Below are 14,850 nucleotides of genomic sequence, written 5' to 3'. Positions count from 1 at the left end.
TGGGCTTGAGGAGACAGAGAGAATCCTGGGAAGAAGAAAGACCTGAGGAGAAGAGAGGAGAAGCACGTGACCAGCATGGGTGGAGGATTTGGCCCAGATGAAGAGCATTAGCAAGTATTTGGGATTATTGATGGGCGGTGGCTTGATAGAAATTATTAGAAGCAGATGGCATGGGATTGGGACAGGTATAGGATGCCTGCCTCACTATGGGAAGTAGTTTAGGGGACTGATATGTGCCCTGCCCCAGGTTAACTGAGGTCATTTTAAAATATAACAGGTATCCGTGTCTTGATTGGTTGCTAGTGGGGTAGAAAATACTGCCATAAAAATAATTATAGGCCTGATAATAAACATTATTAGGCTATAGTGGTAAATTAACAACAACAGGTGTGGAGTTCAGTGGTAGACCTCTTGCCTAACACCCCTGAGGGGAAAAAAAAGTAACATTATCATCACACTCAGGAGGATCAGTAAATTAAAGCCAGCCTGGAATAAACAGTGAGACCCTGACTCTTATCTCCAGCACTAAAACATTAAAATCATAATAGTAACACAGTCAACGTAATTGAATCGATCGGGTCAGGGATAGAGCAGGGATAACCACTGTCAATAACTCTCAAAAGTATTTCCTATTTTAGTGTAGGAAAGATCACCTAGCCAAGAGATGTGTGCTCCTCACATGATGTCTATATAAAATATAAAGCCTGGGGTTTAGCAGGTTCAAATAATCTCCCACCTCCTAACCTGAAAACTGACTTCCAAGTGATGCAAACACACGGTGAAGCTGGAAACAGGAGCAGACCTGAAAACACACCACTTCCAACCACTTCCCCCTTTCAGGGATCTCTCAAACCTTGCAAAAGGTACTCTGGGGTCCGAAAGGGACCTGACCCTCTTAAGACACATAACTGAGTATCTCCCAGCCATGGCTAACAACAACAACAACAACAACAACAACAACAACAACAACAAATCTCTTCAATAATTTTTGGCCTCAAAGTTTACTCCTAAGCATCCCCGTTCCAGTCCCCTGTTCAGGATCATCCAGTGTTCAGCTAGTAAGACAATTTTTATTCAATGGGAAGTCTCAGGTCAGGAATCTTCTCCACTAACAAATACAGGGAAAGCTTTACTTATGAATTGTCTTGGGAGATGAAATCAAATGTTGTGGGATGTGTTATGATGCTGGAAAAAATCATGAGAATCTAAGATCTTGAGAAGATCTCAACATCTTATAGGTAACAATTTTTTGAAACCATAACCAAGTAATCATCAAACCGCCCCAGCAAGAGCTCATCTCTGTACCTTCAACAACTCCATGCCTTTACCACTAAATGCCCGCATCCTTTATCTCCTGCAGACAAAACTCAAGTATCTATGTTCACATTGACGCAGGAACTACTCGCCATTTTTCATTCTTAGAAACAACACAAGCTGCTAGAGATGAGGGGTACTCATCAGCGTGTCCTCGGGGAGCTTCTGTCAGGTCGGACTTGGTTTTTCGTGGGCGCTTTGGTAAAGACACTCTGTTGTGGGAGCTTTTGAAGAACCTGTGATGAGACCTTTTGCCTCTGAAAACCTTTCATAATGAGGCTTTAAAAGGTTCTGTTACTAATGGTAAAATGACCTTCTACCCTTCCACTTGCGATGTGAGACTTTTCTTTTAGTCCTAAGGCTTAAAAGAAGACCCAACTGTTATCATCACCACCCCCAATTAAGCGTATGATATTCTTTGAATCAAGGATCGTCAAGACTACGCCCCATGGACCAGCCGCCCGTTTTTGCAAAGGCTTTTTTTGAAACACAGCCACGCCCATTCGTATGCACACTGTGCGCAGCCCCCAGAGTAGGACAGCTCCAACAGACGCCTGACCGCAGAACCTAAGCTGTTTATTATCGAGGCCTTTATAGGAAGAGCATGTGAGTGTCCATGATAAACAGGGAAATAAACTGCTTATTCAAAGTCACCTCTTCCCCAGCAAAACAAAATGAGACATGGCTGATCCCAGGAGGTAATGTTTGAAAATTTAAGAGTTGATCCAACACTCTTACAAGCACCCTCTATAATGAATGCACATAGGACCTAAAGTGGTTATGAGACAAGGAATTTAAATAACAAAGATTCTGGAAGAATCTGTACCTATAGATCTATCTACACACACACACACACACACACACACACACACACACACACACACACACGCCCTGAACACACAAGAGGGAGGCAAGATTTTACTCAAAGTTCTGAATTTCAATTTGCTCGTTTGGGGATGAAACTTGAATTCAAGTTCTAGTCACACAGAACGACATGGAGGTCTCAGAAAAAGGGAATGTGATATGATGCGTGACTCGCTAGTCAGCAATAGGAATGCAAATATGAACCTCTGTAAACTGCACGCCCTTACCCAGTGCTTTACAGAGAGGGTCTTCCATGGACATGCAGAGAAAAGGGAGCAGATAGTGAACTATTTGTCTGCTGGAAACATACCCCAAATCCCTGGTGTCTGGAACGACGATGACACAGCTCTACCCAGAGACCACCCAAGCGCCCTTTCCTACCACAGAACTCTAAGGCAGGATACACTACCTGCATCCCAGGGCTAACATGCAAATCTCCTGCTCAACTTCAACCTTACCCAGACCTCTAAATCCAAAACCATCAAAACACATTCCAAGTACATCCTGTACACAGTCACACTTGGCTTAGTCCCCGCCGAGGTGATCTTCAGTGTTGGTTTTTCATCTACTACCAAACATTTCCAATGGAGAGATCTCACCAAACTATTTACAATTTCACTTCTCTTGAAAAGCCAGAAGACAGCCGAGCAGACGATTCCGTTAGTAAAGTGCTTGCCGGGCAAACATGAGTCTGTAAAAACAGGACATGGTGGCACATGCCTGTAGTCCCAGTGCTGAAGATGGAGAGACAAGAAGATTCTCCAGGGCTTTCTGGGCAGCCAGTGAGCTCCAGAGTCACCGAGACCTTGCCTCAAAACATAAAGTGGAGAAGCTGTTGAGGAAGACACGAAACATTGACCTTTGTCCTACCCACACACACACACACCACCAACACCACCCACATACATACACACACACCCTCCAACCCTCCAACATACCATAACACACCCCCCTCCCCCATCCCAACACATAACACACACACACACACACACACACACACACACACAAGCATACATGCCCCCCACATACATATACACACATATGCATACATGCATGCATAACACACACATGTACATACCTCCCTGTCCCTCCTACATACTTGACACACACAGACACACAAGCATCCATAACCCCTACACACATACGTGCACACACCGCCATCCCACCCACACACACACATGCTTGGCTGGAAAACCTGAGAACTCTGATCATTCATTCCTTCACCCAGCATCTTTTAAGCTAAGTAGCAGCTGCCCCATGCAGACACAGTGTTCTTGGCACTACACACTCTTATCCCTGTGACCTGAGGCTGAGCACCAAGACATGTTCCCCTTCTCCTTAGCACGGTCGTTTTCCTCACACCTCACCTGGGTGACTTACTGAAGACACCTGCTCTGCAGTCAAGTGAGCTTCAGCTCTCCTTCTGACCCATTATAGCAAGCGGTGTGCTTGGACTTCAACCCACGTGCTAATCCTTTATAGTGACTACTGTGCTTTCAAGTACACAAATCACTTTCCTCTTCTCTTTCTCTTTCTCTTTCTCTTTCTCTTTCTCTTTCTCTTTCTCAGGCTCGCATATACATCTTCCTCCTTCCTCTTGTCAGTGAACATATATGGACACAAAGCACCTGCATTCCTAGCCAACAAGTCAACATCACATGCTTGAAAACAACACCACTGCCTTCATGACCTGCCATTGAGGGCACCTTAATATCCTGAGCATCTTCCATCTCTGGTCATTTACATTGATACAACAACTCAAGGGCAACCTCTGTATCCCAATAAGCATCACCATAACAGCAACCCCTTATTCAGAAAGACACACCCACTAGGAAGAGATTGTCTACCCATCTGACTCGAAATACCCTTTTTCTAGAATGCAAACTAGAGGGGCTTCCATTGAAACCCCTTGTCTCTAGGAAATATGTTTAACCGCCCAGGTTACCTAGGACTCGGTTAGTGATATGTAATAAATGTGTGATATCTGCTTTATACTCCAAGTATTGACAAACAGATGAATGGATAAGCATCATGTGCTTTATACCTACATTCAACCCCCAAACGAGGGAAGTGTCATGACTAGCATAAACTCTCCTTGAAGATATTATGCAAAATGAAGTAAGTCAGTGGCCAGAGGACAATTGCATGAGTCCATTTATTCAGAAATATGTGAGGTAGTCAGATCCCTAGAGTCACAGAATAAAGTGATGGCACCAAACACTACTGTTGTCCCTGTAACCAGGGGCTGGAGAGGAGAGAGAGTTGGTGTTCAAAGGGGATGTTTCAGCAGGAGATGAAATTGTTCTAGAAGTGGGGCAGAGATCATTCCTCAATGACCTAAACATATTTTTGCCACAGAACTGTACACTTAGTGGTTAACGTCATGGGCTTTATCTTTGGAATATTTTACCACAATGTAAGGGAGAAGGGCGAGGAAGATGGCTCAGTAGGGTGTGTTTTGCCATGCATGCATAAGAACCTGAGTTCAGGACCCAGCATGCACATGAAAAGCCAGGAGCCACAGCAGCACATCTGTAAACCTAGTGCTGGTGGGGAGTCGGGGACAGAGCCAACCAGGACCCCACAGCTCACAGCTGTCAAGATCTGGGTTCAGTGAATGGTCATGTCTCAAAAACTAAGAGAAAAGTGACATAGAAAAACATATAACATCAACATCAACTTCTGGCCTACATGCACACACAAATAAATATACATGCACACATGTATGCATGCATGTACACACACATACAAAAACAAAATACAAAATTCAAAGGGGCATATGGTGGTGTTAAGGACAGTAACATATTAGGGGTGGGAAACAACCTCCTTTTTGGTACTTGGAAAACTTAAGAAGTTCAAAGTGCAAGTTGCATGTGACCGTCAGTCTAAAAGAAGGTTAAAACCCCAATGGCAACAGCACTGAAATGTCATACTCCAGCTCCACCTGGCCCCAGTGGGAGCAAGGCCAATGCTCAGAGGGAAACATCTGGCTTGGCAGGCTAATCCAGATGACCCTTCAGACAGCATCCCTCTTCAACTTTGGGAAAATTCTACCCCAGGGGGTCCACCTAACAGCTTGCACAGCTGCCAGTTTGGGAAGGCCAACTCAACAGTACCTTTCAGGCAAAAAAAAAAAAAAAAAAAAAAAAAAAAAAAATGGTAACCTCAAACCTTCCAAGCATATGCTCAATCTCTCACATTTCTGCAAACCTTCTTGGCTGCAGAACAGTGGCAACATTTGCTTTTCCACATAACCAGGATTTGAATAAGTCTGCTTTGGCCATGGAAGGGAAGATGAAGTGGGGCCAGGTGGGGGGGGGCACAGGATGGGGGGGGGCAGGGGGGGACCAACTCTGAGCTGAGAATAAATGTAGCATCAACATCAGGTATTTCTCACTTTTGATGCTCCCACCTGGCATTCAAGCCAGTGGCAACTGCTGTCCCAGAATGTGCTTCTAAATAAAACAAATCTCGGCAAGCAAGAGAGGTGAGTCCTTGCAAGAGTTCTTTGTTGTAAGTCACTCCTGCAGGTCAAGGATGATAAGCAAATCTTACAGATGTTATAAGACCATTGGAAACAGTCTTTTATTTAACAGAAACGTACACAGACTTCACCCAACCCCTACATTATTGCAAAGCTTTACCACAGTTCTACACATATTATAACTTATGCGTGTGGGTTGGAGAACAGATTATTATTATAATTAACATTTTTGACAAGGGACATTTTCTATCAGAAAATGATAGAAAGACACTCTTGGTGACACTCAACCCCCCCACTCCCTTCTCTCGAGTGGGAAACCTGAAGGGCCTAATGGAAACTCTGCCTGCCTCCCCTCCCCCCTTCAATGGCAGGTGAGATTTAGTCCTGGAGTAGGACATATCAGTAATACTGTGGCTCTACGACCTTTGCTGACCCAGCCTTAAATCATGTAAAAGACAAGCTAAGTGGAAGCCAAGAGGTAGAACCCAGTGGCCCAGAGAGTCAGCTGACCTCCTGAGCTGGTTCAAACATGCAATGCCGAATTCCATTTCATCGGCCATAACAGCCACAAAGGACACACGTAGAACACTTGCCTTCCCACTTCTCCCCACAAATGACTGAGTTTCAAGTTCTTATCTCTTAAGCCAACTCCCTAGTCTTCGGAGCAACTCTCGGTTCTCAGGCCCCTGATGTCTGCTCAGTAGAGCTCCCCTTTGCCAACTCCTTCTAGGAGCTGTTGGCTGACTGAGCCAAAGCCAACTCAGCTCTGCCTACTCCTGGCTGTTTGGGTTTTTTTGTTTTGTTTCATTTTGGGTTTTTGTTTGTTTGTTTGTTTGTTTGTTTCTTCATTTAATTATTTTAAACAAAATCATTTCTGTTTGGATCTGTTGAACTTTGCGGCAATGCATTCAGTCGGTGGGTAGAGTTCCTTCCTGACGCATGCCTCATGAGATGAGATGGGGAAGCTGTAGCTTTACTTTCAGATCAATGGGTCACATCTGAGGGGAGGGGCAGCTGGGAAGGGGGTACACTGCTGGTTCGGGGCTAGTTTATTTCAGTCAGATCCTAACACGTAATGAATATCAACAATACTTTGCAGTGGGCTTTGGAAGAAGAACTGACCGCCCCTCACTTACCACATCCAACTCACGGAAATAAAAACATACCTAAAGCACATACACGAACGGCTTTCTTAAAAGCCTGAGAGAGCAGAGTTGATCTTTATTTCCTTATTAAAAATGTGGGGTACTTTTCCTTGGAGTCAATATGACGCCTTTATTTTACAGTAAGCACTCTTTTGATTTCAGGTCTTCACAAAATTGCCTTTTTTTTTTTTAAACCTTTGAAGTAGAAGGTACTTTAAACAAAAATACTGTGCAATGTCAGCACTTTTTTCTTTTAAATATTGAAATAAATAAAATAGTTCACTTTTATTTTTGTCTTTGTCAGTTTATGTTGTTATTTCTATTGCAGAACAATCTCCAGTCCGGGCTGGTACTTTCTCACAGGCATTCCAGGCAAAGGCAATGAAGAATTTTTAAAGGGGGGGAAAAAAGATAAAATCTTCTTATTGCACAAACTTGAGCCATTTCTGAAACTTGGCCGAGCTGAGTGAGAGACACTGGAGGCTTTTCTGTCCAATCCCTGCCGGCTCCAGTATCAGCTGAAATCCACACTCAGGAAGGGCGGGGCAAGAGAGGAGGAGGAGGCGGCTTGTCATCTGAATTCTCTTCACCTTCCTCAGGAATGGCTTGCTTGAAGGATGCGCAGTTCCTGGGTCACAGAGTGAACTGCAGAGGGAAAGGCAACGAGAGATAAAAAAACAACAGCAGGGAACAGCTACCTAAGAAAGAAAGATTAAAATTAAGGATGAGGGTAGGGGATGAAAATGGAATGAATTGAAATAAAAGAAAACCACTAATTAGTGATGGAGCTAAAAAGCCATAGCTTTGGGCAATGAAAACCAGGCTCGGCTCTCTGGTGTCTCGGACATCAACAATGTGAAATCAGCCAACAACAGGGCAGGGTAACCACTGAATGGCCCAGAGAACACAGAAGATAAAAATGGGTGTACCCAAAAGGGGGGAGGGAACCCAACGATTTCAACATGGAAACCAAACAAACCAAATCTTTTCAAAGTTAACACATTCCAGAAAAGACCATTATGAAATCATGTCTTCCAATCACCTACGTGGAAATAAGTCATTCTGGGGTGTAAGAACAGCCACAGATAAGCCCAGACACTGTTCCATCTGGCCCATGACCAAAAAAAAACAAAAAACAAAAAACATGACTTTAAACACACATGCATCTTCACCTCCAACCCTGGCCAAGTGATAAAGAGTGTCACAATTACTCAGAGAGAAACCAAACCACAGGGTGCCCTCCAGCCCTCTACTAGCCCAGTGACGCCAGGGGTTGGCTCTGTACTGGTAGCACTTCAAAACAGGTGGGAAGGATGCCAGCTAGGTATAGGTTTTGCTTCCAGCTGAAATGGAGCCTACAAAGCTATTTGTCTTTAGCATGAGGCAGTCAATATGAGGAGCAGACGATAACAGCAAGTGCTTGCATTCCCCCCTCAGGTGCCGTTTGTGAGGGCACAGAAGGAACGTCAGTGGATAGTCCCCACATAGCTGTGAGTTCTGCTATGGCAGAAGAAGCCTAAATGGAAAATGACCAAGGCAGAGGGAGTAAGGTTGAAAACCAACTATCTCCACCTCCTCTGCATTTAAACTCCTCTGTCTGCCAAGCTGCTCCATCTGGTCAACCCAAGACATCATCCCTTGGCCAGGTGCATAGGCCACAAAGAAACACGTTTCCAAAACAGACTCTATACATGCATGTTTTCAAAGGGAAACAGAAAAAGTCCACATTTCTAGGCCCGCCAAGCCTCCATGTACATCTCTTTCTGTTCCTGCCATCCGCTCCATCCCACCCTACACAGCCACACTTCCCTGAGCTGATGGTTCGGTGCTGCCCGGCTAGCTACTCTCTTTTCCTGTTCTTCAACTCAACTAGTGCCATGTGACTCCAGCCCTTTCACTTGAAATATAAGCCAGGGTGACTTTTCTTCTGACTTTCCCAGGTTGCCTGTCATTTGTCTGCTCATTGAATATTGGTCAGGATTTTATCCCCTCGAAGAGTCTTTTTGTTCCTCCTCCAGTGGTCCTGACCCCTGAGGACAGATGGCCCCTGCCACTTTGTCAGAGTTCATATCATAACCCAAATCAGGGCATTTTACTTTCTGTAAATTTCTACCTTTCAACCATCCACCAACACCACACACACACACACACACACACACACACACACACACACACACACACACTTTTGAGTTTGCGCTTTTGGCATTCATTTTCCTCCCATTTATTTTGGCTAAGTCAACGACATGCTATGGAAAATGCCTCACTATTCTTGGTCTCCTACTCTCAGCCCCTCCAAAGAAGCTTAGCTCGGCATCTTTACCCACACTGACAGCTCTCCACCACCTTCGCCTTTCACATCCTCATTCTCTCTCCTTTCTCCCTCTCTACCACCACTTCACTGTCCTCCAACTCTCAACTTTTCTTTCTGCCCTAACCAGTGGATGCTGCTTCCGATGACAGTTTCTCTACCATCCCATGAGAAATATTAGTCAAATATCCAATGTGTATGGAATAAGACTTCAGAGTATCTCCACTAATTATCTCAGAAGCATGGCTAAGTTCTCTCTTTATTTCATTAAGTATGTTATGGTGGTGTTGGGTATTATCTGGCAGGATGTCACCCTTGCCCTCAGGAACACACACACACACACACACACACACACACACACACACACACACACTCACACACACACACATATCATCACTGGAGGAGAAAGACTACCGGTAAGAATAATATATGACAACACAACCTTTGAACATTCTTCCATGTTATTTTTGCCATTTTGCATGGATCGAGTTGTGATTCCCGGCTTTGCTTTTAATCCAGCTCTACCTCCATCCTTTCTGACAGCAAACCTGCAGCCTAAAGAACATCAGTCTCTCTCTGGAGCTTGTTGGTCTGGAGGGCTCCCTCTAAGAAAATCTCCCTGGTGACTGTGAGCGGCAGCAAAAGACATCACATACCACCCTATGAGAGCCCCTTGCATCCTGAGGATTGGTAGCTATCTGGTCTCACTCTCCCCAATTGGTTACAAGTAATTCTATTGGCCAATAAATCTATTAGTCCCAGTTCCACTGTATCTTAGCTTTACAGTGCATACTACCTTACATGGTCCTCAGCTCCTAGTCACCAAATGAAGACAGGCACAGCTGAATAATAGCGCTATCACCCTATCTATGAATGTACTAGCTGGGAACTTCAGCTGATAGGCCAAATGTATTTCTCACCAGCAGAGGGCTAAATCAGTCATGGGCCTCCTGGATAACAATGCACTGAGAAGGATACAACCTCCTCTTTATAGCAACTTTACCAAAAATGCACAGCCTCGTTTACATCATTAGGAGATGGCACAGAAACTTAAAGGAAATGACTATGAAACGATTAGCTGACACACTACAAAAGTCAAGCATCAAGGCTCAAAGCCCAAGGCAGATGCTGGAACTTGTTACTCCAGGTCACAGAACTTTGGGAGGACAGGCTAGCTGGGTGTGATGTGTGATCCTGGATCAGAAAAATGGCATTGCCAAGAGAATAGGCAGAATTTGAATTATGGCTGCAGCTTGTAGTGTTGGAGTAAAATGAATTTCTGGTTGTGATTGGTATAGTGTGGTTTTTGGAGGATCTGGGTGAAGGGCATATGGGATTTTTAAATTTAGTAACTTGGAAGTTTTTAATAAGTGTGAAATTCTTAGGTGTTTTTGTTTTGTTTTGTTTTGTTTTGTTTGTTTGTTTTATGTTGCTGTTTGCTTGCTTTTTAAGTTTAGTCGTTGATTGAAAACCAGGATTGAGATACTTTTGAACCTACTAAAGTTTTTTTTAACCTGTTTGTTTGTTTTTAAGCTAAACCAATGACTTCTTTTGTGTGGATGTGGGGGTGGGGAATGCAGGCGTGTGCATTACAAGTCATAGGGCAACCTCAGGAATCACTCAAAGGCAATGACTACTGTATTTTAGACTAGCCTGCAACTTACCTACCACACTAGGCTGGATGGTCAGCTAGCTTAAGGGTCTTTCTATCTTTTCCCTCACTCCTACCCCAGCACTAAGATTACAAGCATCTCTGGGGTTTTTTGTTTTGTGTTGTTTTGTATTTGGGGGGGTTGTTTGTTTGTTTGTTTGTTTGTTTGTTCTGGTTTTTTTGGGGGGGGTCAGTTCTGGGAATTTAGGTCTTCTGTGCTATCTCCCCAGCCCTAGCTAATAAATCACCTCTAAAGGAGATCTTCCACCAATTTAATTATTTTAGAAGCCAAGCAAGCAAAATGGCTTTCCCTTTATTGTTATTTTGGATAAATAGTAAGAAATCACTCTTATTGAGCACGCCAGCGTTGTGCGGTTCACTGTTGTAATGTCACAGGCTCTCCTGCACATGATCAAAATGGGGTTCCAAGTATTCACTCCCTGACACCACACCATCCAAACCCCAGCCACACAGGAATCCCTGTCCTAGTCCTTTCAGGAAGTTCATGGATCTTGGGCACTGCTGCTTCTCAGCACAATTCTACTGTCTACTTCAGTGGTTCTCAACCTTCCTGATGCTGGGACCCTTTAATACAGTTCCTCATGTTAAGGTGACCCCAACCATAAAATTATCCAGTTGCTACTTTTTAACTGTAATGTTGCTACTATCACGAATTGTAAATATCTGATATGTGGGTTGAGAACCACTAGGTTTTGTTGATTTGTGTTTGGTTTATATATTGAATACTCTTCTCAACCCAATGAAGATACAAAGCCCTTTAGTGATTCTATTCAAGATATCTTCAAACATGTGATGTGTGAGGAAGTCGGGATAGAGTGAGTTTAAGATTTTTTAAAAAATGAGTAGACCCAGATACCCAGAACTTATTGACTTTAGAATTTTAGACCAATCACCTAAGCTGATTAAGCCTCAGTTTCCTCACCAGAAAAATGGAGATAGATGACATCTCAATTCACAAGGTTGTTTTCAGAGTTATAATCAATGGTGTCGTTCACATATTAAAAGAAAAAGAAAAAAATGTCCACATCCGGGGGCATAGAGAAACTTAGGCATCACTCACAGCAACAAATTCACACAGGAACTCGAGTCCAGAACTCAAAAGTCTTTCATGTCTGCTCTAGGTTCCCTCTCACCAGCTCAAATACGTGCCTCACTTAGAAAACTCTCAACATAAGCAACTTCACTTGCGAAGGCAAAACAAGATCCCCTGTGGGAAAATTCCTAATGCATGAGTCTGCTCAAAGTTTAAGTACATGTTCAAGATCATATTCATCAGCCATAAACAGGAGGCAAATTAGAACAAAATTAATTAATTTTATTCCACCATGAAGGAAGAACCTCCAAACAGCCTTTAGTTCTCTCCCCAAGTAATGATCTCCTGTTCCCTCAAGTGCTATCTAACGGCAGTATCAGACTTTATCCCATTAGGTGCATAGAGACACAAAGCAAGCAGGAAGGCTTAAAGGGATGCTATTGATGTGAACATCCTGTATATGTGTGTATATATATTTTATTATTATTATTATTATTATTATTATTATTATTATTATTATTATTATTAAATCCTTCTCTATAAAATACCAGCAGTAAATTTGATTGCTGACTTTAAGGTACCTTTAAAAAATTAAATGCATATTCCTCATTCCCAGTGCTGTGTTGATCTTACTCTCTGATCTCCTCATAGTCTTCGGAACAGGAAATGACGTCTTAGATCGGGGTTGGAGCAAACATCAGATAGTCGCCTATTACAACAGTTACCTTTACATCGGCAGTTTCCCCCAGAGGAGTCGATTGTGGCACACAGTTCTGTGCCTTGGCTTCCCCTGTGCTGGGGCCTGGTCCTGAGAAAAACCAGGTGGCATTTCTGAAGTGTTCTGGTCCTGTCATCCCACAGGTGAGTGCGATTTCCTTTTCGTTCCAAAATGTTCGTAGTGATTCTTAATCAAAACCTTCTAGCAGCCCAAACAACTCCTATAATTCATGAGGCCACAATAAAAGTCCTTTTGTCCCCATGAGGCACCCAGGGTGTGTTTAAAGATTATAGTTTATGTAGAAGATGAGTTGCCTACAATATTATTCTGTACAAACCTTGGTCAGAATCAGAATTCTCTTCAATGAGACCTAGTCGCTTATTCTTAAGCAGGTGAAATGGCCTTTTAGAAGATTGGCTTTTAAAGACACATTCACCTCAGGCATCCTTCACTTCAGCTGGAACTGAGTGAAGTCTAGAATGTATAATTTTTGTTCCTTAACTAAGGCCAACTTGAGAGACAGCACCAACACAGGGCCTGCAGAAAAGCTCTAGAAGCAGGCTGCTGGGGGTCAAAAATCAGGTTCCTCACTATGTGTGGGTCCTTAGGTGGGTTTCACCTCATTCCCAGGCCTCAGCTTCTTCGCCTATAAACTGCAGTCATACAAGCATTTATCTTGGGGGCTCATGATGGGAGTTAAGTATTCTAAGGAAAGCACACAAAACAGAGCCCAGCACACACAAGCACACTCTGCTCTCTAGAGGTGGGAGATGGAGACCTAATATCAACACCATCGGGTTTTCTGGGATCCAGGACAGCCAGCTGCCTTCTCTTACACCACCCTCTCCTATGCCTTCTTGCCAAAGCGTCGCCCTTAAAGCTTTAAGACACCTCCCTCTGGAGCGATGTCTGTTCCACTCACTCAAACTGCGCTCAGTGAACCTCTCCAGGTTGACTTTTCCTTGACTGAAAGGTGGAAAGACAGATAGGAGTCTGGTCATCTTCCAGGTTCTGTCCAGTTCCTTTTTATGTTTTCATTAAAGACCATGCATTCTGAGTTTGCTTATAGATGACGGTGATAGACAGAAGTGAGTCGTGATGCTCAAACATTGTGACGCGGCACCGCTGTGCTCACGTTGGCTGTACGGGTGGAGAAGGGTGACAGCTACTGTGCCTAACAGGAGAAACTGAAAAAAAATCAAACTAACCTAGCGAAGGAAATCAGAAAAGCAGTAGTCACTCTCAGATGCTGTCCTGGGGGTTAGCCTTGTTAGATAGCTCTAAACTATTGGCTCCTTATTAGAAGCACAGGTTAGACTCCTAACGTGACTTTTTTTTTTTAATAATTTGTTTTAATTACATGGGTCTTAAATATCCCAAGTTCAAAGTCAAATTATCACTGATGATTCCAGGACCATGAACAACTAGGCAAGACTTCAAACCACTGTGTAAACTGAATATATTTATTTTATTGACCTGGATGCTCATATATCATCAGCGACAGACATAAGGCTATGAGCCCAGTATCTGAATCAAAGGAGGAAAGGGCAGAGGTGGAACGTGGCAGCAAGAGCAGAGACCCACGGGGGAACTAGTGCGTGTGAGCATGCAGGAATATTACCACAGGGGAGGTCTATGACTCATTCCTGAGGAACAAGACCACATACAATTTAGGCCGATTATCCCCAAGGCGAGAACAGACATCCAGATAGGCTTATACCCATCTGAAACAGAAGAGGAGCAGTTGCTCTATCTTGGGCTACTAGGAAAACTCAAGAGATGTCCCTTTGTAGGCGTGTCTGCGTGGCCTTACTTTTGCTGGGTTAGTTCGTTATCCTATGAGTAGCCTAATCCGGGGAGCTCTGCCCAAGGCAGGCTGTGGACGCAGGCCTCCTCGGATACTTACAAGCAGCCGGTTGGCTAGGCACCCAGAAGAACCTCACAATGTGTGCTCATGGATGCCCAATACACTGGCCAGACTTTGTGGGAATTCAGAATCTTCAAAACGGTCCAGTCTGCTTAACCAGAGCTCTTTCATTTGGTTATTGTTTGTTTGGTAGGTTGGTTGGTTTATTCTGTGTGTGTATATAGATGCAAGGATGCAAGTGCTCCTGCGTGCTCCTCTGTGTCTGTGTGTGTACACACATGCCGCGCGCACACGTGGCTATCAGAGGACACAACTTACAAGAGTCAGTTCTCTCCTTCCACCATGTGGGTCCCACCGATCAAACCTGGGTTATCAGGCTTAGCTGCAAGCACCCTTGCCCACTAAGCCATCTTGCCAGCCCAGAGATCTTTAATTTAGACTCAGT

At 43.8% G+C, this 14,850-nt stretch overlaps 1 protein-coding gene across 3 annotated transcripts in view; it reads right to left on the bottom strand.

The window, feature by feature from the left end:
• DPF3 (double PHD fingers 3) overlaps window positions 1-14,850 on the bottom strand; it is a 277,263-nt gene that overhangs the window by 42,866 nt on the left and 219,547 nt on the right. For 2 of the 3 annotated variants that reach the window (XR_014780988.1, XR_014780989.1), the window contains exon 10: window positions 6,851-7,452. The exons of the other annotated variant lie outside the window; for it this stretch is intronic. The gene's annotated coding sequence lies outside the window, so the exon portion shown is untranslated. Of the gene's footprint in view, window positions 1-6,850; window positions 7,453-14,850 lie in introns of those variants that run through there. 3 annotated transcript variants of the gene reach the window in all.

The sequence above is a fragment of the Acomys minous genome, assembly GCF_964271855.1.
Source record: "Acomys minous genome assembly, chromosome: 8".
NCBI classification, from domain to species: Eukaryota; Metazoa; Chordata; class Mammalia; order Rodentia; family Muridae; genus Acomys; species Acomys minous.
The sequence above is the reverse complement of the archived record's forward strand: the minus strand, read 5'-3'. Positions and strand labels throughout refer to the sequence as shown.